General features: G+C 50.2%; 1 pseudogene; it reads right to left on the reverse strand.

The window, feature by feature from the left end:
• Positions 1-21379: 21379 nt before the first annotated feature.
• LOC138293887 (tRNA methyltransferase 10 homolog C-like) lies at positions 21380-22729 on the reverse strand (annotated as a pseudogene).
• Between the last annotated feature and the right edge of the window lie 251 nt (positions 22730-22980).

A 22980-nucleotide genomic window follows, 5' to 3' on the forward strand; every position in this document is an offset into this window, starting at 1 on the left:
GGGGGACACAAGTCAGCACAAAAAGTACACCCTCAGCGGCATAGGGGCGGCCGGGTTCAGTGTGCAAACAGGCTTCGGGTTCGCAATAGGTTTCAATGGGAGACCAAGGGGTCTCTTCAGCGATGCAGGCAGGCAAGGCGGGGGGCTCCTCGGGGTTGCCACCACCTGGGCAAGGGAGAGGGCCACCTGGGGGTCGCTCCTGCACTGGAGGTCGGATCCTTCAGGTCCTGGGGGCTGCGGGTGCAGTGTCTTTACCAGGCGTCGGGTCTTTGAAGCAGGCAGTCGCGGTCAGGGGGGAGCCTCCGGATTCCCTCTGCAGGCGTCTCTGTGGGGGCTCAGAGGGGTCAACTCTGGCTACTCACGGTCTCGTAGTCGCCGGGGAGTCCTCCCTGTGGTGTTTGTTCTCCACAAGTCGAGCCGGGGGCGTCGGGTGCAGAGTGCAAAGTCTCACGCTTCCGGCGGGAAACGTGTGTTGTTTTAAAGTTGCTTCTTTGTTGCAAAATTGCAGTCTTTGTGGAACAGAGCCGCTGTCCTTGGAGTTCTTGGTCCTTCTAGATGCAGGGTAGTCCTCTGAGGCTTCAGAGGTCGCTGGACCCTGTGGAACGCGTCGCTGGAACAGTGTCTTTAGAAGTGGGGAGACAGGCCGGTAGAACTGGGGCCAAAGCAGTTGGTGTCTCCGTCTTCTCTGCAGGTTTTCAGCTCAGCAGTCCTTCTTCGTCTTAGGTTGCAGGAATCTATCTTGCTGTGTTCAGGGAGCCCCTAAATACTCAATTTAGGGGTGTGTTTAGGTCTGGGGGGTTGGTAGCCAATGGCTACCAGCCCTGAGGGTGGCTACACCCTCTTTTTGCCTCCTCCCTGATGGGAGGGGGGCACATCCCTAATCCTATTGGGGGAATCCTCCATCTGCAAGATGGATGATTTCTAAAAGTCAGAGTCACCTCAGCTCAGGACACCTTAGGGGCTGTCCTGACTGGCCAGTGACTCCTCCTTGTTTTTCTCATTATCTCCTCCGGCCGTGCCTCCAAAAGTGGGGCCGTGGCCGGAGGGGGCGGGCAACTCCACTAGCTGGAGTGCTCTGGGGTGCTGTAACAAAGGGGGTGAGCCTTTGAGGCTCACCGCCAGGTGTTACATTTCCTGCAGGGGAGGTGAGAAGCACCTCCACCCAGTACAGGCTTTGTTACTAGCCACAGAGTGACAAAGGCACTCTCCCCATGTGGCCAGCAACATGTCTGGTGTGTGGCAGGCTGCTAAAACTAGTCAGCCTACACTGGTAGTCGGTTAAGGTTTCAGGGGGCACCTCTAAGGTGCCCTCTGGGGTGTATGTTACAATAAAATGTACACTGGCATCAGTGTGCCTTTATTGTGCTGAGAAGTTTGATACCAAACTTCACAGTTTCCAGTGTAGCCATTATGGTGCTGTGGAGTTTGTGCATGACAGACTCCCAGACCATATACTCTTATGGCTACCCTGCACTTACAATGTCTAAGGTTTTGCTTAGACACTGTAGGGGCATAGTGCTCATGCACTTATGCCCTCATCTACGGTATAGTGCACCCTGCCTTAGGGCTGTAAGGCCTGCTAGAGGGGTGACTTATCTATACCTATAGGCAGTGTGAGGTTGGCATGACACCCTTAGAGGAGTGCCATGTCGACTTAGTCATTTTATCCCCACTAGCACACACAAGCTGGCAAGCAGTGTGTCTGTGCTGAGTGAGGGGTCCCCAGGGTGGCATAAGACATGCTGTAGTCCTTAGAGACCTTCCCTGGCATCAGGGCCCTTGGTACCAGGGGTACCAGTTACAAGGGACTTACCTGGATGCCAGCGTGTTTCAATAGTGGAAATAAAGGTACAGGTTAGGGAAAGAACACTGGTGCTGGGGCCTGATTAGCAGGCCTCAGCACACTTTCAAATCATAACTTGGCATCAGCAAAGGCAAAAAGTCAGGGGGTAACCATGCCAAGGAGGCATTTCCTTACACAACCCCCCCCCCCAAACGAAAGAGGATGAGACTAACTTTTCCCAAGAGAGTCTTCATTTTCTAAGTGGAAGAACCTGGAAAGGCCATCTGCATTCGCATGGGCAGTCCCAGGTCTGTGTTCCACTATAAAGTCCATTCCCTGTAGGGAGATGGACCACCTCAACAGTTTTGGATTTTCACCTTTCATTTGCATTAGCCATCTGAGAGGTCTGTGGTCAGTCTGAACTACAAAGTGAGTACCAAAGAGGTATGGTCTCAGCTTCTTCAGGGACCAAACCACAGCAAAGGCCTCCCTCTCATTGGCATTCCAACACTGCTCCCTGGGGAGTAACCTCCTGCTAATGAAAGCAACAGGCTGGTCAAGGCCATCATCATTTGTTTGGGACAAAACTGCCCCTATCCCATGTTCAGAGGCATCAGTCTGCACAATGAACAGCTGGGAGTAATCTGGAGCTTTGAGAACTGGTGCTGTGCACAGTGCTTGTTTCAGGGTGTCAAATGCCTGTTAGCATTCTACAGTCCAGTTTACCTTCTTGGGCATTTTCTTGGAGGTAAGTTCTGTGAGGGGTGTCACTATAGATCCATATCCCTTCACAAACCTCCTGTTGTACCCAGTCAAGCCAAGGAATGCCCTGACTTGAGTCTGGGTTTTTGGAGCTGCCCAGTTCAGAATAGTCTGGATCTTAGGCTGGAGTGGCTGAACTTGGCCTCCACCTGCAAGGTGTCCCAAGTAAACCACAGTTCCCTGCCCTATCTGGCATTTGGATGCCTTGATAGAGAGGCCTGCTGCTTGCAGGGCCTTCAAAACCTTCTTCAGGTGGGCCAGGTGATCCTGCCAGCTGGAGCTAAAGACAGCAATATCGTCAAGATAAGCTGCACTAAAGGACTCCAAGCCAGCAAGGACTTGATTCACCAATTTTGGAAGGTGGCGGGGCATTCTTTAAACCAAAGGGCATAACAGTAAACTGATAATGCCCACCAGGTGTGGAGAATGCTGTCTTTTCTTTTGCTCCTGGTGCCATTTTGATTTGCCAGTACCCTGCTGTCAAGTCAAAGGTACTTAAGTATCTGGCAGCACCTAGTTTGTCTATCAATTCATCTGCCCTTGGAAAGGGATGGGCATCTGTCTTGGTGACAGAATTAAATCCTCTGTAGTCCACACAGAACCTCATCTCTCTCTTTCCATCTTTGGTTTGAGGTTTGGGGACTAAGACCACTGGGCTAGCCCAGGGGCTATCAGAGTGGTCAATGACTCCCAATTGCAGCATCTTGTGGACTTCCACCTTGATGCTTTCCTTAACTTGGTCAGACTGTCTGAAAATTTTGTTTTTGACAGGCATGCTGTCTCCTGTGTCCACATCATGGGTACACAGGTGTGTCTGACCAGGGGTTAGGGAAAAGAGTTCAGCAAACTGTTGCAGGACTTTCCTACAGTCAGATTGCTGTTGGCCAGAGAGGGTGTCTGAGTAGATCACTCCATCAACTGAGCCATCTTCTGGGTCTGTGGAGAGGAGATCAGGGAGAGGTTCACTCTCAGCTTCCTGGTCCTCATCTGTTACCATCAACAGATTCACATCTGCCCTGTCATGGAAGAGTTTGAGGCGGTTCACATGGATCACCCTTTTGGGGGTCCTGCTAGTGCCTAGGTCTACCAGGTAGGTGACCTGACTCTTCCTCTCTAGAACTGGGCAAGGGCCACTCCATCTGTCCTGAAGTGCCCTGGGAGCCATAGGCTCCAGAACCCAGACTTTCTGCCCTGGCTGAAACTCAACCATAGCAGCCTTTTGGTCATACCAAATCTTCTGGAGTTGTTGGCTGGCCTCAAGGTTTTTGCTTGCCTTTTCCATATACTCTGCCATCCTTGAACGTAGGCCTAGTACATAGTCCACTATATCTTGTTTAGGCTCATGAAGTGGTCTCTCCCAGCCTTCTTTTACAAGAGCTAGTGGTCTCCTTACAGGATGGCCAAACAGAAGTTCAAAGGGGGAAAACCTACTCCCTTCTGAGGCACCTCTCTGTAGGCGAAAAGCAGACATGGCAAGAGGACATCCCATCTCCTTTTGAGTTTTTCAGGGAGCCCCATGATCATGCTTTTCAATGTCTTGTTGAATCTTTCTACAAGACCATTGGTTTGTGGATGGTATGGTGTGGTGAATTTGTAAGTCACCCCACACTCATTCCACATGTGTTTCAGGTATGCTGACATAAAGTTGGTACCTCTGTCAGACACCACCTCCTTAGGAAATCCCACTCTGGTAAAAATACCAATGAGTGCTTTGGCTACTGCAGGGGCAGTAGTCGACCTAAGGGGAATTGCTTCAGGGTATCTAGTAGCATGATCCACTACTACTAGTATGTATTGGTTCCCTGAGGCTGTGGGAGGTTCAAGTGGACCCACTATGTCCACACCTACTCTTTCAAAGGGGACCCCCACCACTGGAATTAGAATGAGGGGGGCCTTTGGGTGTCCACCTGTCTTACCACTGGCTTGACAGGTGGCACAGGAGACACAAAAACTCCTTGACCTTCTGGGACATGTTGGGCCAATAGAAATGGTTGACTAATCTCTCCCAAGTCTTGGTCTATCCCAAATGCCCAGCAAGAGGAATATCAAGAGCTAAGGTCAGAATGAACTCCCTAAACTCCTGAGGTACTACCATTCTCTTAGTGGCACCAGGTTTGGGATCTCTTGCCTCAGTGTTAAGGAGTCCATCTTCCCAATAGACTCTATGTGTTCCTGTTATTTTTCCATTGGACTCTTCAGCAGCTTGCTGCCTAAGGCCTTCAAGAGAGGGACAGGTTTCTTGCCCCTTACACAACTGTTCCCTTAAGGGTCCCCCTGGGCCTAGGAGCTCAACCTGATAAGGTTCTAACTCCAGGGGCTCAGTTCGCTCAGAGGGCAGAACTTCTTCCTGAGAAGAGAGGTTCTCTTTTTCTTGTTGTGTTGAAACTGGTTCTCCAGTTTTCTTTCCTTTTCTCTTGGAGGGTTGGGCCCTTTTTCCAGGCTCCAACACCACTTTTTCACCCTGAGCCTTGCACTGTTCCCTTGTCTTGATGCACACCAGTTCAGGGATACCCAGCATGGCTGCATGGGTTTTGAGTTCTACCTCAGCCCATGCTGGGGACTCCAGGTCATTTCCAAGCAAACAGTCTACAGGGATATTTGAGGGGACCACCACCTGTTTCAGGCCATTGACCCCTCCCCACTCTAAAATTACCATAGCCATGGGATGTACTTTAGCCTGATTGTCAGCGTTGGTGACTGGATAAGTTTGTCCAGCCAGGTATTGACCAGGGGAAACCAGTTTCTCTGTCACCTGTATCCCTCAGGCCTTCTACACTTGTCCCATTAATTACGAGCTGCTGCCTGTATTTGTGCATATTAGGGGGCCAGGCAGCCAGTGTAGCTAAATCCACCCCACCCTCAGAGACTAATGTAGCTTCAGTGTGAACCCTGATTTGCTCTGGGCACACTGTTGATCCCACTTGGAGACTGGCCATTCCAGTGTTAGCTGGAGTAGAGTTAGAAGTGGAACCTTTCTTGGGACAGGCCTTGTCTCCAGTTTGGTGTCCTGGCTGATTACAGCTATGACACCAAGCCTTTTTGGGATCAAAGTTTTTACCCTTGTACCCAAAATTGGATTGTGAAGAGGCTCTGGACCCTCCCTCCTGAGCAGGTTTTTGGGGCCCTATAGAAGACTTTTTACTTTTCCCTTTGGAGGTCTCAACACTCTTCCCCTGGGGAGTCTTTGTGACCCCTTTCTTTTGGTCACCCCCTGTGGAAGTCTTGGTCACCCTAGTCTTGACCCAATGGTCCGCCTTCTTTCCCAATTCTTGGGGAGAAATTGGTCCTAGGTCTACCAGATGCTGATGCAGTTTATCATTGAAACAATTACTTAACAGGTTTTCTTTCACAAATAAATTGTACAGCCCATCATAATCATTTACACCACTGCCTTGAATCTAACCATCCAGTGTTTTCACTGAGTAGTCAACAAAATCAACCCAGGTCTGGCTCGAAGATTTTTGAGCCCCCTGAACCTAATTCGATACTCCTCAGTGGAGAATCCAAAGCCCTCAATCAGGGTAGCCTTCATGAGGTCATAGGATTCTGCATCTTTTCCAGAGAGTGTGAGGAGTCTATCCCTACACTTTCCAGTGAACATTTCCCAAAGGAGAGCACCCCAGTGAGATCTGTTTACTTTTCTGGTTGCACAAGCCCTCTCAAAAGCTGTGAACCACTTGGTGATGTCATCACCATCTTCATATTTAGTTACAATCCCTTTTGGGATTTTCAACATGTCAGGAGAATCTCTGACTGTATTTATGTTGCTGCCACCATGGATGGGACCAAAACCCATCTCTTGTCTTTCCCTTTCTATGGCTAGGAGCTGTCTCTCTAAAGCCAATCTTTTGACCATCCTGGCTAACAGTAGGTCATCTTCATTGAGGTTGTCCTCAATGCTTCCAGAGTTGCTGGACTCTCCTGTGAGAGAAGCAGCATCTCTGACTATCACATTTGGAGTCAGGGTTTGAGAGACCTTGTTCTCCCTAACTAGGACTTGAGGTGGGAATTCCTCCACATCACTAGCTTCCCCCTCTGGGAGGTTATCCTCAGAGGGGTTGTTCTTAGCAAACTCTGCCAAAAGCTCCTTGAGCTGTGCTTTGGTAGGGTTTGAGCCAGTTTTAATCTTTTTAGTTTTGCAGAGAGACCTTAACTCTGACATCCTAAGATGCAGGTAAGGGGTGACGTTGAGTTCCATCACATTCTCTTCTGCATTAGACATTATGGGGTCATTCCAACCCTGGCGGTCGGTGATAAAGCGGCGGCCAACCCGCCAACAGGCAGGCGGTCAAAAAAATGGAATTCTGACCCTGGCGGGATCCGCCAACACAGCCCGCCACTTTAACACTCCGACCGCCACGGCGGGACAAACAAACAGCGCGGTGGTCACCGCCAACAGGCAGACGGCAGACAATGTACCGCCCACCCTATCACAACTCACCAATCCGCCACCTTTTCCGGGGCGGGAGCACCGCCGATAAAAACACGGCGGAAACAGACTACGAACGGGAAAACGCTTACCTCTATACACTCCACGAGGAATCAGGACAGCATGGAACCCGAATTAAACATCCTACCAGCTATTGTCTACCTGCTCATCTACCAGGAGCATGAACACAGGCGCAGACGACAACGGTGAGTACTGCACCTACGACACAGGGGAGGGAGGAGGAGGAAAGGTTACGGGCACACACAAACGCGATACACCCACCCCCCCACCTCCTCCCAAATTCCTACACACCAATGCAGAGCAACAAGTCAGAGTGACACCCCCCAAAACCCCCGGAATAATGCAAAGACAAAATAAAATGATCATTAAAACTGAAGTATATTATAGCTCAAATGAAGTAATGTGAAATATGAAATACATTAATAAAATAAATAACATCATGAACAATATATACATAGGCCAAAAGTCCAGCACATTTTGACAACCTTCCATCGTTCGTGGGCCAATGCGCATTAACACATGGGCAAAGCCCACACACGAGACCCAATTCCATTGGAGAGAACACTGCTGGGGCATCAGATAATAAAACTACAGACACCTCAGGGGGAAGGGAAGGGGGGGCACCTCAGCCACATGAGTCCACGACGCCAGATCCACGAGGGGCCTCCATGCCCACTGTACCATCCTGGGGAGTGCAAAGCCACAGTCTCACAAGTCTCTACAGTGGGTGGATTGCCCACTGGACCATCCTGGGGAGTGCAAAGCCACAGTCTCTCAAGTCTCTGCAGTGGGTGGGTTGCCCACTGCTTCATCCTGGGGAGTGCAAAGCCACAGTCTCTCAAGTCTCTGCAGTGGGTGGGTTGCCCACTGCTTCATCCTGGGGAGTGCAAAGCCACAGTCTCTCAAGTCTCTACAGTGGGTGGGTTGCCCACTGCTTCAGTCTGGGGAGTGCAAAGCCACAGTCCATCAGGTGGATTACAGACTCCACTGGTTATGGAGGAGGCATGGTGGCCAGAGTGCTTCGTGAAGCCCTGCCCGACACAGATCCGGCCCTGCCAATGGGCCAGCGGTGCTTGAGAGGAAGGGCCCAGCAGAGCAGTTCAGAGACGGCGGTGCCCAGCGGAGCGGTGCTTGAGATGAAGGGCCCAGAGGAGCGGTGCTTGAGATGAAGGGCCCAGCGGAGCGGTGCTTGAGACAGCGGTGCCCAGCGGAGCGGTGCTTGAGAAGAAGGGCCCAGCGGAGCGGTGCTTGAGATGAAGGGCCCAGCGGAGCGGTGCTTGAGACGGCGGTGCCCAGCAGAGCGGTGCTTGAGATGAAGGGCCCAGCGGAGCGGTGCTTGACAGGAAGGGCCCAGCAGAGCAGTTCAGAGACGGCGGTGCCCAGTGGAGCAGTGCTTGAGATGAAGGGCCCAGCGGAGCGGTGCTTGAGATGAAGGGCCCAGCGTAGCGGTGCTTGACAGGAAGGGCCCAGCAGAGCAGTTCAGAGACGGCGGTGCCCAGCGGAGCGGTGCTTGAGATGAAGGGCCCAGCGCAGCGGTGCTTGAGATGAAGGGCCCAGCGGAGCGGTGCTTGACAGGAAGGGCCCAGCAGAGCAGTTCAGAGACGGCGGTGCCCAGCGGAGCGGTGCTTGAGATGAAGGGCCTAGCGGAGCGGTGCTTGAGATGAAGGGCCCAGCGGAGCGGTGCTTGAGATAAAGGGCCCAGCGGAGCGGTGCTTGAGACGGCAGTGCCCAGCGGAGCGGTGCTTGAGATGAAGGGCCCAGCGGAGCGGTGCTTGAGATGAAGGGCCCAGCGGAGCGGTGCTTGAGATGAAGGGCCCAGCGGAGCGGTGCTTGAGACGGCGGTGCCCAGCTGAGCGGTGCTTGAGATGAAGGGCCCAGCGGAGCGGTGCTTGAGGGGAAGGGCCCAGCGGAGCGGTGCTTGAGATGAAGGGCCCAGCGGAGCGGTGCTTGTCAGGAAGGGCCCAGCGGAGCGGTGCTTGAGATGAAGGGCCCAGCGGAGCGGTGCTTGACAGGAAGGGCCCAGCGGAGCAGTTCAGAGACGGCGGTGCCCAGCGGAGCGGTGCTTGAGATGAAGGGCCCAGCGGAGCGGTGCTTGAGATGAAGGGCCCAGCAGAGCGGTGCTTGTCTTGGCGGGGCCCTGTTCAGCGGTGCTTGTCTTGGCGGGGCCCTGTTCAGCGGTGCTTGTCACGGCGGGCCCTGTTCAGTCGTGCTTGTCTTGGCGGGGCCCTGTTCAGCGGTGCTTGTCACAGCGGGCCCTGTTCAGCGGTGCTTCTCACGGCGGGCCCTGTTCAGCGGTGCTTCTCACGGCGGGGCCCTGTTCAGCGATGCTTGTCACAGCGGCCCCTGTTCAGCGGTGCTTGTCTTGGCGGGGCCCTGTTCAGTGGTGCTTCTCACGGCGGGCCCTGTTCAGCGTTGCTTGTCACGGCGGGCCCTGTTCAGCGGTGCTTGTCTTGGCGGGGCCCTGTTCAGCGGTGCTTGTCACGGCGGGGCCCTGTTCAGCGGTGCTTGTCACGGCGGGCCCTATTCAGCAGTGCTTGTCACGGCGGGGCCCTGTTCTGCGGTGCTTGTCACGGCGGGCCCTGTTCAGCGGTGCTTGTCTTGGCGGGGCCCTGTTCAGCGGTGCTTCTCACGGAGGGCCCTGTTCAGCGGTGCTTCTCACGGCGGGGCCCTGTTCAGCGGTGCTTGTCACGGCGGGCCCTGTTCAGCGGTGCTTGTCTTGGCGGGGCCCTGTTCAGCGGTGCTTGTCTTGTGTTCCTGGGGAACCAGATCTGGCCAATATTTCCCGCTCAGTCGACATCCGACATTTCGCTTGCGGGGCCCTCCTGTGCTGGAGTCCTGGGCACGTGGGTGTCCTCCGTCACACCCGGAATGGGGCTGGTGGGGCCCCTCCTGGGCAGCTCGCCTGCTGCCGGACTTGTCCGCTCTGCTGCCCTTGCCCCCCTTCGCAGAATCTCTGGGGCCCTTGCCTCCCTTTGTGGATGTGCCAGGTGACGGGGCAAGGCTAGTGTCCTTGGGGGCAGCCGTCTCAGGCCTGTCGCGCCGGCCCTTCACTTTTTTTGTTCTCTTCCCAGGGGGTGGGCTGGCTGTCCCCTTGCTGCTGGCCGATGTTCCTGCCCTAGGAGCTGGTGGACTCCAATAGCCCTGAACTATGGTCCTAGTAGATACAGGGCTTGTAGTGGCTGAGGTGCTAACTGGAGTCTTATGAGATGGAGGGGGTGGGTCAGTTGTTGGAAAGAGGTCAAGGTTGGAAAGGAAAATCAATTTAGAAAGACAGTGACGGGTAGTTGTAGTGGGTATGGGAGTGGAGGAAGAGGATGTGGTTGTAGGAGAGTCAAGTGTGCTGTCTTTGGGTGCAGGTGCTTGTGACGGAGGCTGTCGTGAGGTGGATGGCTGTTGGGTGGGTGGCTGCCTGCGTTTGTGTGGTTTGGAAGTGGGGGTGACAGATACAGTGGGAGAGGACACAGGGGACGTGTAAATGGCAGTGGGGGTGGTGACTGCACTTGTGCGGAGTGTACTGGAGGGTGTGCTGGTGATGGACGTACTGGCTGATGGTGGTGTGCATGCAGGTGTGAGTGGAGACGTCACAGGGAGGGAGGAGAGAGACGAGGAGGAGGGGGACACAGAGGAGGCAGTGGCTGTTGGCATGTCTGCATGTGGATGTTGCTTGGGTGAATGCTTGTGGGATGTGTGGTGCTTATGTCTGGATGAGCTGCCCTTGGGTGTTGAGGTGTGTGCAGGCTGGTCTGTAGGTGTGGCTGGGATAGGCAGAGGAACAGGGGAGTGGGACTGGGTGGAGGGAGTTGGAGGAGGGAGGCTGGAGACAGGGACAATGGCTGCCGTCAGTGCTGAGGCCAGAGCATTGAACGATCGCTGATGGGCAGCCTGACCCGAATGAATGCCCTCCAGGTATGCATTGCTCTGATGCACCTCCCTTTCTACACCCTGGATGGCATTCAAAAGGGTAGACTGCCCAACAATGAGCGTCCTCAGGAGGTCAATGATCTCCGCACTGAGGGCAGCAGGGGTAACTGGGGCAGGGCCGGAGGTGCCTGGGGCAAAGGAGATGCCCGCCTTCCTGGGCGAGCGGGTACGGGGCGAACGCTGATGGCCTACAAGCCTATGGACGACAAAAGCACACATAGATGACACAGGGCCATGAATAGCTGTACTACGCACCCTACAGAGGTGGGGGCGGGGGCACAGGGCCATGCCTCACGGAGGGGCCTTGCCCACAGAAATCGTCCTGGCCTAGGATACCCACAGCCCTCCTCCCCCACCCAGGCACCTCCACTGCGCGCAAAGATAGCAGAATGTGCTGGTACTCACCCCCTTGTGTCTGCTGTGATGTCCTCACGTGCCCATCCAAATCGGGGTAGGCCACCGCCAGGATCCGGGACATCAGGGTGGTCAATTGCCGTGTGGCACCCCTCCTAGGTTGGCAGGCCATCCCCAGCAGAGCCTCGTCGTCTTTCTGCTCCAGCGGCGGATGTCCTCCCACCTCTTGCGGCAGTGGGTGCCCCGTCTCTTGCGGACCCCCAGGGCCCGGACGTCCTTGGCGATGGCACGCCAAATGTCGATCTTCTGATGGGCGCTGACCTATGTGACATGTACAGGGTGGGAAAAGAAACATCATCACTTTTCTGCATGGTCGATGTGAGTGGCCCACCCTCCCCAACCTTGCCATGTGGCACATGCTCTCATCTGTCGTGCGATGCATTCCTCATTCGCTCCCCTCACCACCATCGTTCATTCACCCCACTCAACCCAGGCATTGCCCACTAAGCATGCTCCCAGTGTACTAACCTGTTGGTCTGGAGGACCGTAGAGTAGCGCATACTAGGGGAGGACCCCATCCACGAGTGACTCCAACTCTTCTGACGTGAAGGCAGGGGCCCTTTCCCCAGGCGCAGCAGCCATTGTCACTTCCAGACCGAGGTCACAGCAGCACTTGCAGTATAGGTCCTCTCCTGTGGATGATCAGATCTCGAGTGATTAAGCAGATAGAAAATGGCGGTTACGCCCGCGGCGGTGCGTACCGCGGCGGTGCGTACCGCGACCGCCGGCGCACATCCTCATTGGCTCCTGAAACCCATAGGGTTCAATGTTAACCAATGCGGCTTTGCACCGCGGTCTTCGACCGCCTACCGCCACGGTGTGCCACGCCAGCGCAATGACCTCACATCACATTGTCACACTTCACAGGTCAGGCAGCCGCCATTTCAAAGGCCCACATGGCTTAATTTCTACTGCGTCACACAGGCCTAGGCCTTGCATTGCCACTCATACAAGCCATTCAATGCATAGAGAATCGTGTACAGTGCAAGCTGTGTGAACGTACCTGTGGGTTGATTGACTCTGTGCTTCATGTTGTCCTTCCTAGGCACCGTCCACAGGGACTTGTGAGGAGATGGAGGGCTGTTCCCGTGTACAGACCGCTGGTGGACCTGTCGACAATGGAAGAACGACATGTCATACTGACATACAGACTTGACCGTGCCACTATACAGGAACTGTGTGCCCAGCTGGAGCCAGACCTGATGTCACCCATCCGCCAACCCACAGGGATCCCCCCTCTAGAGCAGGTTCTGTCAGTACTCCATTTTTTGGCTAGTGGATCATTCCAAACAACAGTGGCCATTTCATCTGGGATGTCTCAGCCTATGTTTTCTAAGGTTTTATCCAGAGTGTTGTCTGCCCTGATGAAATACATGCGGAGCTACATTGTTTTCCCTGAGGTGGAGGATTTGGCTACAGTGAAGGGTGATTTCTATACCCTTGGACATATTCCCAACGTCATTGGTGCCATTGATGGGACCCATGTGGCTTTGGTACCCCCCAGAGGAAGTGAACAGGTGTACAGGAACAGAAAACGTTATCATTCGATGAATGTCCAGGTGGTCTGTTTGGCAGACCAGTACATCTCCCATGTAAATGCCAAGTACCCGGGGTCAGTGCATGACGCGTACATCATGCGAAATAGCAGCATCCCTTACGTGATGGAACTACTTCAGAGACACCGTGTGTGGCTAATAGGTGACTCTGGTTACCCCAACCTGTTGTGGCTACTGACCCCAGTGAGGAATCCCAGGACCAGGGCAGAGGAACGATACAATGAGGCCCATGGGCGTACTAGGAGGGTGATTGAGCGGACCTTCGGCCTCCTGAAGGCCAGGTTTAGGTGCCTGTATATGACAGGTGGATCCCTAATGTACTCACCAAAGAAGGTGTGTCATATCATCGTGGCCTGCTGTATGCTTCACAACCTGGCTTTGCGAAGCCAGGTGCCTTTCCTGCAGGAGGATGGTCCAGATGGTGGTGTTGTAGAAGCGGTGGAACCTGTGGAGAGTGAAGAGGAGGAAGACGACGGGGACGACACAGACAACAGGGACAGAGTGATACTACAGAATTTTCAATAACACACAGGTAAGATTCAACACCGGCATTTTACAATTGCTTACAATCTCCTGCCTCTCTACTGTCTGGCCTATTCCCCCAATGTATGTTAACTGAGTTGTGACTTTCCCTTCCAATTTCAGCGATGTGGCCCCCACTGCGTGACCTCTGCTTTGTTTCCCCATGGACTACAGCTGTATGACATTGGTATGTTTTCATCACTGTGTAACTGGACATTTTGGCAGCATTATGTTCAATACATTTGTTCACAGTACAGGCAGACTCCAGATTGTTTTTGTGCAATAAGTGTTTTTATTAAAATGCTGAATTTAGGGACATGGTGGGAAATCGGTGATGGGTGATGGTGGAGGAATGTCCATGGCAGAGTCCAGCTTTTCAGTCTCACAGGTGCATTGTCCATATGCCTGTGAAAGGTGGAGCAGGGGCAGTTAAAGGTTGGACAGGGTGACAATGTGGGACAGTGGGATGACATCAGGGGGTATCCTTTGCTGGCGGGGGTCTTGACATCCTACTCTGTCTTCTTACGAGATCTCAGGCCCCGCTTGCGGGGTGGTTCTTCTTCTGCAGGAGGTGGGGTTCTGGTGGCCTGTTGTTGTGTGGGGGCCTCCTGTCCACTAGCGCCGGCGGAGGTGGTTGCCTGTTCTTGGTCCATGCTAGTGACAGGGGCCCTTTGTGGTGCCACATGGTCCCGCAATGTGGTGACAATCAGGTTGAGTGCCCCTACGATGGTGCCCATTGCGGAACTGATGCTTCTAAGTTCTTCCCTGAACCCCATGTACTGTTGCTCCTGCATGACCTGGCTCTCCTGGAACCTGGCCAGTACCGTCGCCATCGTCTCCTGGGAGTGGTGGTATGCTCCCATGATGGAGGAGAGGGCCTCGTGGAGAGTGGGTTCCCCGGGCCTGTCCCCCCCCTGTCGCACAGCAGCCCTCCCAGTTCCCCTGTTTCCAGGTGCCTCTGTCCCCTGGACTGTGTGCCCACTACCACTGCCCCCAGGTCCCTGTTGTTGTTGGGGTGGTGGGTTAACCTGGGTGCCCTGTAGTGGTGGACACACCGCTGATTGACGTGTCCTGGAGACAGAGGCATGGGCCTGCTGAGTGGGAGCTGTGCTGGTGTTCCCAGAGGGGGTTGGGTCTGCTGTGGCCTGTGGCTGTGTGAAGGGAACCAACTGTCCCGAGGTCCCCGATGGTCCGGGCTGGTCATCTGGGTCCAGGGAGACAGAGCTGCTGTCATCACTGGTGGCCTCTTCTGGGGGTGGGATGGACATTTCTGGACCCTCCTGGGCGGTGTGGTGGCGTTCGGGTCCTGCAGGGGTATAGAGGTATGGTTATTGCTTCAGTGTGTGCCATATCGGTCAATGGGTGGGTGTCCGTGTACCCCAGGGCTGGCATTCCTGTGTGTGGGCGTTTGTGAGGGTGGCTTGTGGTGGAGATGTGTATGTGCAGTGGGCATGCTTTGGTGATGGGTGTCCATGCTTTGTGGACGCATGCAGGTCTTGGTGTTGGGATGGGTGGGTTGTGATGGTGAGCCATTTGCAGGGAGTAGGTGTGATGGGGGTGGGGGTGAGGGTGGGGGTATGTGCTGGCATGCAGGTGGGGTGTGGGTGGGAAGAAGTAGTTAAGATTTGACTTACCAGAGTCCATTCCTCCGTCTACTCCTGCGAGGCCCTCAGGATGCAGGATGTGCAAGACTTCCTCCTCCCATGCTGTAAATTCTGGGGGAGTAGGTGGGGGTCCGCCGCCAGTCTTCTGCACCGCGATGTTGTGCCTTGATACCATGGAACGCACCTTCCCCCGTAGGTCGTTCCAGCGCTTCCTGATGTCATCCCGATTTCGTGGATGCTGTCACACAGCGTTGACCCTGTCGACTATCCTTTGCCATAGCTCCATCTTCCTGGCAATGGTGGTGTGCTGCACCTGTGTCCCGAAGAGCTGGGGCTCTACCCGAACTATTTCCTCCACCATGACCCGGAGTTCGGCGTCTGAGAACCGGGGGTGTCTTTGGGGTGCCATAGGGTGATGTGGGTGAGGTGTGGGGTGATGTATGTGTTGATGAGTGTGGTGAGTGTGGTGATGTGTGGTGTTTTGTGTGTGGATATTGTGTGGGTGATGGTGTGGTTTGCCTCTGTGTGATGGTGTTGTCTAAGCAGTGCTGTCTATCTCTGGCTTTCTGTCAAATTTTTTTTTTGAAGGGGTTTGTGGGTGATGTGGGTGTGTGTTTTATATTGTATTGGGTGTGTGGGAGTGTTGTTTGTATGTGTATCAGGTGTGTGTGTTTCAAATTGTCCAATGTGGTTGTGTTTTGTAAGGGTGTGTGTATTTTGACCGCGGCGGTGTGTACCGCCAATGGAATACCGCGGTTGAAAGACTGCCGCGTGGATTCGTGGGTCATAATGGCAGGGGCGTTTTTCTGTTGGCGTGACGGTGGAGGTTTGGTCATCGCCAGTTTTTCGCTGACCTTTGGTGTGGCGGACTTTTGTGGATGTCAGGTTTTGGCGGTTTGCCAGTTGCGGCGATAAGCGCCTTTTACCGCCGAGGTCAGAATGACCCCCTATGTTTCTAAAAGTTGGAATACTTTTTAAGAATCTAAAACTATCTCTAGAACTTACTTCAAACTTTTACAAAACTTTTAAACTCTAAAAGAAATGCTAACAGGGACTAACACAAGGCCCTAGCAGGACTTTTAAAAATTTAGAAAATAGCTCAAATTTCAAAAATCAGTTTCTTATGATAATTTTGGGAATTTAGTTGTGTGATCAGGTATTGGCTGAGTAGTCCAGCAAATGCAAAGTCTTGTACCCCACCGCTGATCCACCAATGTAGGAAGTTGGCTCTGTATGTACTATTTCAAAGTAAGAAATAGCATGCACAGAGTCCAAGGGTTCCCCTTAGAGGTAAGATAGTGGCAAAAAGAGATAATTCTAATGCTCTATTTTGTGGTAGTGTGGTCGAGCAGTAGGCTTATCAGAGGGTAGTGTTAAGCATTTGTTGTACACACACAGGCAATAAATGAGGAGCACACACTCAGAGACAATTCCAGGCCAATAGGTTTTTGTGTAGAAAAATATATTTTCTTAGTTTATTTTAAGAACCGCAGGTTCAAGATTTACAAACAATACTTCAAATGAAAGGTATTTCACCTAGGAACTTTAGGAACTTTGAATTAGCAAAATAGCATATACAGTTTTCACACAAATGGCATATAGCTATTTTAAAACTAGACACAGGGCAATTTTCAACAATTTCCTGGGGGAGGTAAGTGTTTGTTAGATTTGCAGGTAAGTAAACCACCTACAGGGTTCAAAGTTGGGTCCAAGGTAGCCCACCGTTGGGGGTTCAGGGCAACCCCAAAGTTACCACGCCAGCAGCTTAGGGCCGGTCAGGTGCAGAGGTCAAAGTGGTGACCAAAACGCATAGGCTTCAATTAAGAAGGGGGTGCCCCGGTTCCAGTCTGCCAGCAGGTAAGTACCTGCGTCTTCGGAGGGTAGACCAGGGGGTTTTTGTAGGGCACCGGGGGGACACAAGTCAGCACAAAAAGTACACCCTCAGCGGCACGGGGGCGGGCGGGTGTAGTGTGCAAACAGGCGTCGGGTTCGTAATAGGTTTCAATGGGAGACCAAGGGGTCTCTTCAGCGATGCAGGCAGGCAAAGGAGGGGATCCTCGGGGTAGCCACCACCTGGGCAAGGGAGAGGGCCACCTGGGGGTCGCTCCTGCAGGTGGCCCTCTCCCTCCGAGTGCCCTGGGGCGCTATAACAAAGGGGGTGAGCCTTTGAGGCTCACCGCCAGGTGTTACAGTTCCTGCAGGGGAGGTGCGAAGCACCTCCACCCAGTACAGGCTTTGTTACTAGCCACAGAGTGACAAAGGCACTCTCCCCATGTGGCCAGCAACATGTCTGGTGTGTGGCAGGCTGCTAAAACTGGTCAGCCTACACTGGTAGTCGGTTAAGGTTTCAGGGGGCACCTCTAAGGTGCCCTCTGGGGTGTATGTTACAATAAAATGTACACTGGCATCAGTGTGCATTTATTGTGCTGAGAAGTTTGATACCAAACTTCACAGTTTTCAGTGTAGCCATTATGGTGCTGTGGAGTTCGTGCATAACAGACTCCCAGACCATATACTCTTATGGCTACCCTGCACTTACAATGTCTAAGGTTTTGCTTAGACACTGTAGGGGCATAGTGCTCATGCACTCATGCCCTCACCTATGGTATAGTGCACCCTGCCTTAGGGCTGTAAGGCCTGCTAGAGGGGTGACTTATCTATACCTATAGGCAGTGTGAGGTTGGCATGGCACCCTGAGGGAAGTGCCATGTCGACTTAGTCATTTTATCCCCACTAGCACACACAAGCTGGCAAGCAGTGTGTCTGTGCTGAGTGAGGGGTCCCCAGGGTGGCACAAGACATGCTGCAGCCCTTAGAGACCTTCCCTGGCATCAGGGCCCTTGGTACCAGGGGTACCAGTTACAAGGGACTTACCTGGATGCCAGGGTGTGCCAACTGTGGAAACAAAGGTACAGGTTAGGGAAATAACACTGGTGCTGGGGCCTGATTAGTAGGCCTCAGCACACTTTCAAATCATAACTTGGCATCAGCAAAGGCAAAAAGTCAGGGGGTAACCATGCCAAGGAGGCATTTCCTTACAGGGTGTCATGGTCAAAAGTATCAAAGGCACCTGAGAGGTCCAAGAGAAGTAGTGCAGCAACTCCATTGGGGTCGACTGTGTTTTTAAGATCATCCCAGATTGCAATGAGTGCCAATTCAGTGCCTCTTCCTGGGCGGAATCCAGATTAGTAGTCTCAAAATATGGAGTTGTCTTCAATGAATTGTGACATCTGAGCAAATATTGCTCTTTCTATTGGTTTGCCCAGGAAATGTCCACTTGTAACTGGTCTGTAGTTGTTGGGGTCATGCGGGTCTAGGTTTGTTTTCTTTAATAACTGACTTATGTATGCCTTTTTCAGGTCTTCAGGAAAAGTTCTTGTAGTTAAAGAGTTATTGATGATTCTTCTTACAGGTGTGGTAGCAGAAGTAGATAAAACAATGGGTTATTTTTCTAAGGTTGAGAGGAGTTGGCAAACAAATATCTGGGGATATTGAAAGCCCTGAGGTACCATTCAAATTGTATATATTACTAAATATCATCAGTATAGACAGGAGACATTGTAACCTTAGGAATTTAGGGTATACAATGGGGAGGTGGCGTAACCTTCCCTTTGAACATCTGTGTTGTGGGAAAGGGCTACCCTGTCAAGCTTTCCTTCAGTATCTTCAGCTTAGTTTTCTCACTACAATTAGCAGAGATGACATAGATCAAGAGAGGAACATGTTTCTTACATCTGTGTCTACATCTGACACATATTAGACAATATCCATATAATCTGAAACATATCCAGTGATTTAGATTACCTCTATGTTGTAGCAACTGAACAGTCAACTGTGGGCTCCTCCTGGAATATTATGAGTCTTTCATGTTTTGGACAGATAGCAGAAAATATCCACTAAACTGAAGACCTTGTATTTATTACAGTGTCTTCCTCTACCCCCGTACTATACTTCTAATCTGTCACCAGGACCACTCTAGAAAATTGGAAGAGAGAGCAGCTTACAGATCAAACTTGATCACATTCCCCTCATGATACTCACCATTGGTGTGAAATTAATCTTTTAGACTTGCCCTGGAAGAGAATCCATTTGTGTGGGAGTCCTATAAAACGGTACAAATGTTAACTCTTTGAGGCTCTCAAGAATGAATCTAACATTCCTGAGACTAAGGTATAACATTACTATCAGATTAGGTATTGGACGTCACACCAATCCGTTTAACCTATAGTTAGTAGATAACCTAATGAACATGAGAGGTAGCTCGGTACTAAAGTCAGGACATACTTTTGATTTCTGAATTATACACATTTATTCAAAACCCCAACATCACAGAAACAACATTGGAACAAAAAAGGTGGAGGAATGAGTTGGGACAATCACCCATACAAAAAGAATGGGAAAGCCTTAATTACACTAGGGCACATAATTTGGTGAGGAACATACCCACACAGGAGTCCATTTTCAAGCTAGCTCTATACTGTTACTATGCACCAGTTAAACACCATGAGTGGAACAAGCACCAATTGAACTAATGTTGTTGAGGTTGTGGAGGGACTAGAACATTGGGAAATCTACTATGGCATTGTTCAAAACTCCATCTATTCTGAGTAGAGGTTTTGGATGCGGCTGATACTGTCTTTCAGACCACGGTCCCTGGATTTCTGGCTTACATGCTTCAGGGAGTTGCTAACAGGCAGGCACTCCCATTACACTCATTAAAGAGTAGACAACTGTCCCTGGCTCTATGTGCTGCAAGTTAGGCTAACATTTCTCTGGGGAAAGGTAGGGATTCGCAACTCACCAGGTCCTTGGGGAGCAAAGTGGAACGTTATGAGAATGACTAGGCACTATTCACCAACTATCATCCGAGATCAGAAAGAAGACATGCTGAAAACTATCCGGCTACATCAAACACAATTACCAAACTTTGATCCTTGAAATGGTAGTCTCTGCACGACAACGCACACGGCAATTACCACTTTAGAACATTTCATGGTTGGTAAAGGAGAAGTGGGGGAAATTATAAGTGGAATCTATTGTAACGGTTCAGTGTTACTTTAGCCAGCTATCAGATGATGCAATCAAATATGTAACCATAAAATTCAATACAAACATTTAGCCACAATAGATGTTTACTTATTTGAAAAATGGGTAAAAAATGATCTTGCTACCATGTTGACTTCAAGCAATTTATGACAATCTATGCATAATATTTAACAATAATTTAATCTTTGCTAATTTTGTATATATGGATCTAATTATGTAAATGATTCAATGAAAATGTTATTCAGCTGTGATTCCAAGGGATAGTCATAGATAAGGTAAAGACAAATACCAAGTAGAGTACAGGAATGTCACAACAGTGCATACAGAAATGGCAGACCAGGTGCTCTCTTTTTTTAAATAACTTTGTAGATGTGCTTTAATCAACCACAGCTACAAAGGTTTTTATATTTTTCACTTCTCAAGAAAGCATTCTAAGCAACACATATGAATCAAGATGATGCTAATTATCCGTGGTGGAGAACATATGAGTACAGCATAAAGTACAGTGCTGAAGAGGTGGTCACAGCAGAAAAGCATTACAGTTCATTTTGTACTAAATACCAAGGCCTTTGTTTAGTTGACTTTTGTGCAATTGGCTATCAGACTACTTCAATTAGCACTCATTAGATTATGCTTATATGCAGCGAAAACTCCTAAAACTGGTGAAAGGGAAATTTAGAGGAAGGAGAGAAAGCATGGCAAGTAATGCAACATTAACCTGTGTGGTACACAATAAATGGGGCCTTTCCATCAAAATGGAGAAAAAGCCAGTGGTTGTCATATCAGTAAACATGAAAGGTGACAAACAATTCTCAACAAGAATACAATATGGAACTATGACTGCATAAGGACAGGAATAATAGGCTTGTAGAGAAATATATTTGAAAACTGTTACTATGAGAAAACTAATGTCAAAATCATAGAGTCTACTTTTATCAAAGTTTGGTAGTTGAAGTACAAGGAACCTTAATATTGCCACGTAACAAATGTCTGCAAAACATTTTTGTTACTAACTTCATTATTTTAAGGGGATTTCGAAATGACAAATATTTGAGGTTTATGGTAACCAGGTGACTTGGGCGGATTTACTTAGATTACTTGGAATAGGTCCGATCAAAATGCTAACAGCTAGGTTTCTTTTTGTCTAAGCACAAACAACCACTGTGCCCTCACAATGTAAGTATCATATATAGCCTGCTCCTATACACTTTGTGACTTTATTTTGAATGCTTCTACCTCCAATTAGGCTTTCACGCTTGCTGGTTTATCAAATCAATGATGATGCCCATAGAAATGTTTTATTTTAAGACATTTAATTCCCTTAAATTGATTTGTCATATTTTTCCCACCATTTCTTTTGAGTAGTTTGCAAAGTTGCATCCTTTGCAGCGGACTTTGAAACCTTTTTGCTACTAGTGCCAAAGTCATAACCTTTCTTTCTTTTTAGAACGGTTTGTTTGCCTTGGTATTTTGAAGGATCTACAAAGCCATCATGTTTTCTTTTTGGGACAAACTCTAAAGCCTTTTTCCAGTCCCCATTGTCCTTTGGAGTCAACAAAATGCGAATCATCTGGTCCAGAGTGAGGTTTTTACCACCAATTTCCCACTGCAGGTACTTTTCAAGCGGAAGTCTAAGAGTTGCAAGTGTTAACCGCTTTGCATTTGCCAACTATAGCGCAGTCTGCTGACTCTTGTCCACCAAAGAGCCAATTATGTAAACTTTATCATGCTTAAATGTCTTCATTACATTGGGAGAGTCAGCAGTCAAATAAACAAGTTCATGTGCAGGAAAAATATCAATGTACGACTTCTCTTTACTAGTCAAAAACAATCTTTCTCAAGCACCTTGGTAACGTTTTACTAACTCTTTATGATAAGATCCATCTCTCTGAAGATTGCAGAAATGAATATGTTCCAGCCTTCACTTTCCATTAACTGATTCACAGTGTTCTCCAGTTCCCTTTGCGACATGTATCTACTGTGTTTCTGACGTCAGTTTCATCTTCTTTTTCTATTGCTTGTTCGGATTCTTCTTTCCTTATTTCCTTAAACTTTTCCTTCCTGGATTTCTTATGACCTTCCTTGATTAATAAGTGTTTTAAAAATGTCTTCCTGGAGGATTTTGTGGGCAGTTCCATAAGTACTCTCAACTGCTCTTCACTGATATTTTCTGGGACCATTTTGCCTGCTAACCTCCACATCTCTACCAACTCTCTCATAGTGGTCAAAGGGTCTTCTTCCTGCTCTAGATGTATCTCGCCATCATCATCAGAAGGGTCGGATTTCGACAAAGTCTTCCATCCATCTGGGTCCAGCTCCTGAGGAAGGTGTGTCTTGGTTTCTTCTTTCATTAGGCTGAGAGAGAAACACAAAGTTCGACCCGTGGTTTGTTGGTGTGTCAGTTTAGCAAGAAAACCCTTCCTTGTTCCATCGTGCATCATGGGAGAAAGAGCAGCACCCCGAATTATTGTCCTCAAAAGTGTGCTCAGGAGTGTCATCGTGAAGGACAGTGTGGCATACAACGAAGATTCCTGCCAAAATCGAAAAAGCAAAAACAAAAAATAAATTAGTACTCAAAGCTGCCAGAAAATGTGAAATCAAAGCTGCATCAATTCTAAAAAACACAAACCACCATCAAAATACGTTATTCGGTTGATGAAACCATAAAAGCATATAGCTTTCACAAACACAAAAAATAGGATAAAATATCCATTTACCATTAAACATTTTATTAGTATCAAGATACAATAAAAAACTTCAGCATTTCCGGTGACTTTTTCTAATTCTAGGAGCCCTGCCAGAAGGCTTGCTCTATTAAAACAGAGTAAAGGGCACAGCATTTGTAAATAATTCAAGGCTGGTCTTACTTGCCAAAAACCCTTTCCTCTGAGCAAGGGCAGAATATAGCTCTGTCGCAAATAA

Source organism: Pleurodeles waltl, chromosome 4_2, assembly GCF_031143425.1.
Source record: "Pleurodeles waltl isolate 20211129_DDA chromosome 4_2, aPleWal1.hap1.20221129, whole genome shotgun sequence".
Taxonomy (NCBI): domain Eukaryota; kingdom Metazoa; phylum Chordata; class Amphibia; order Caudata; family Salamandridae; genus Pleurodeles; species Pleurodeles waltl.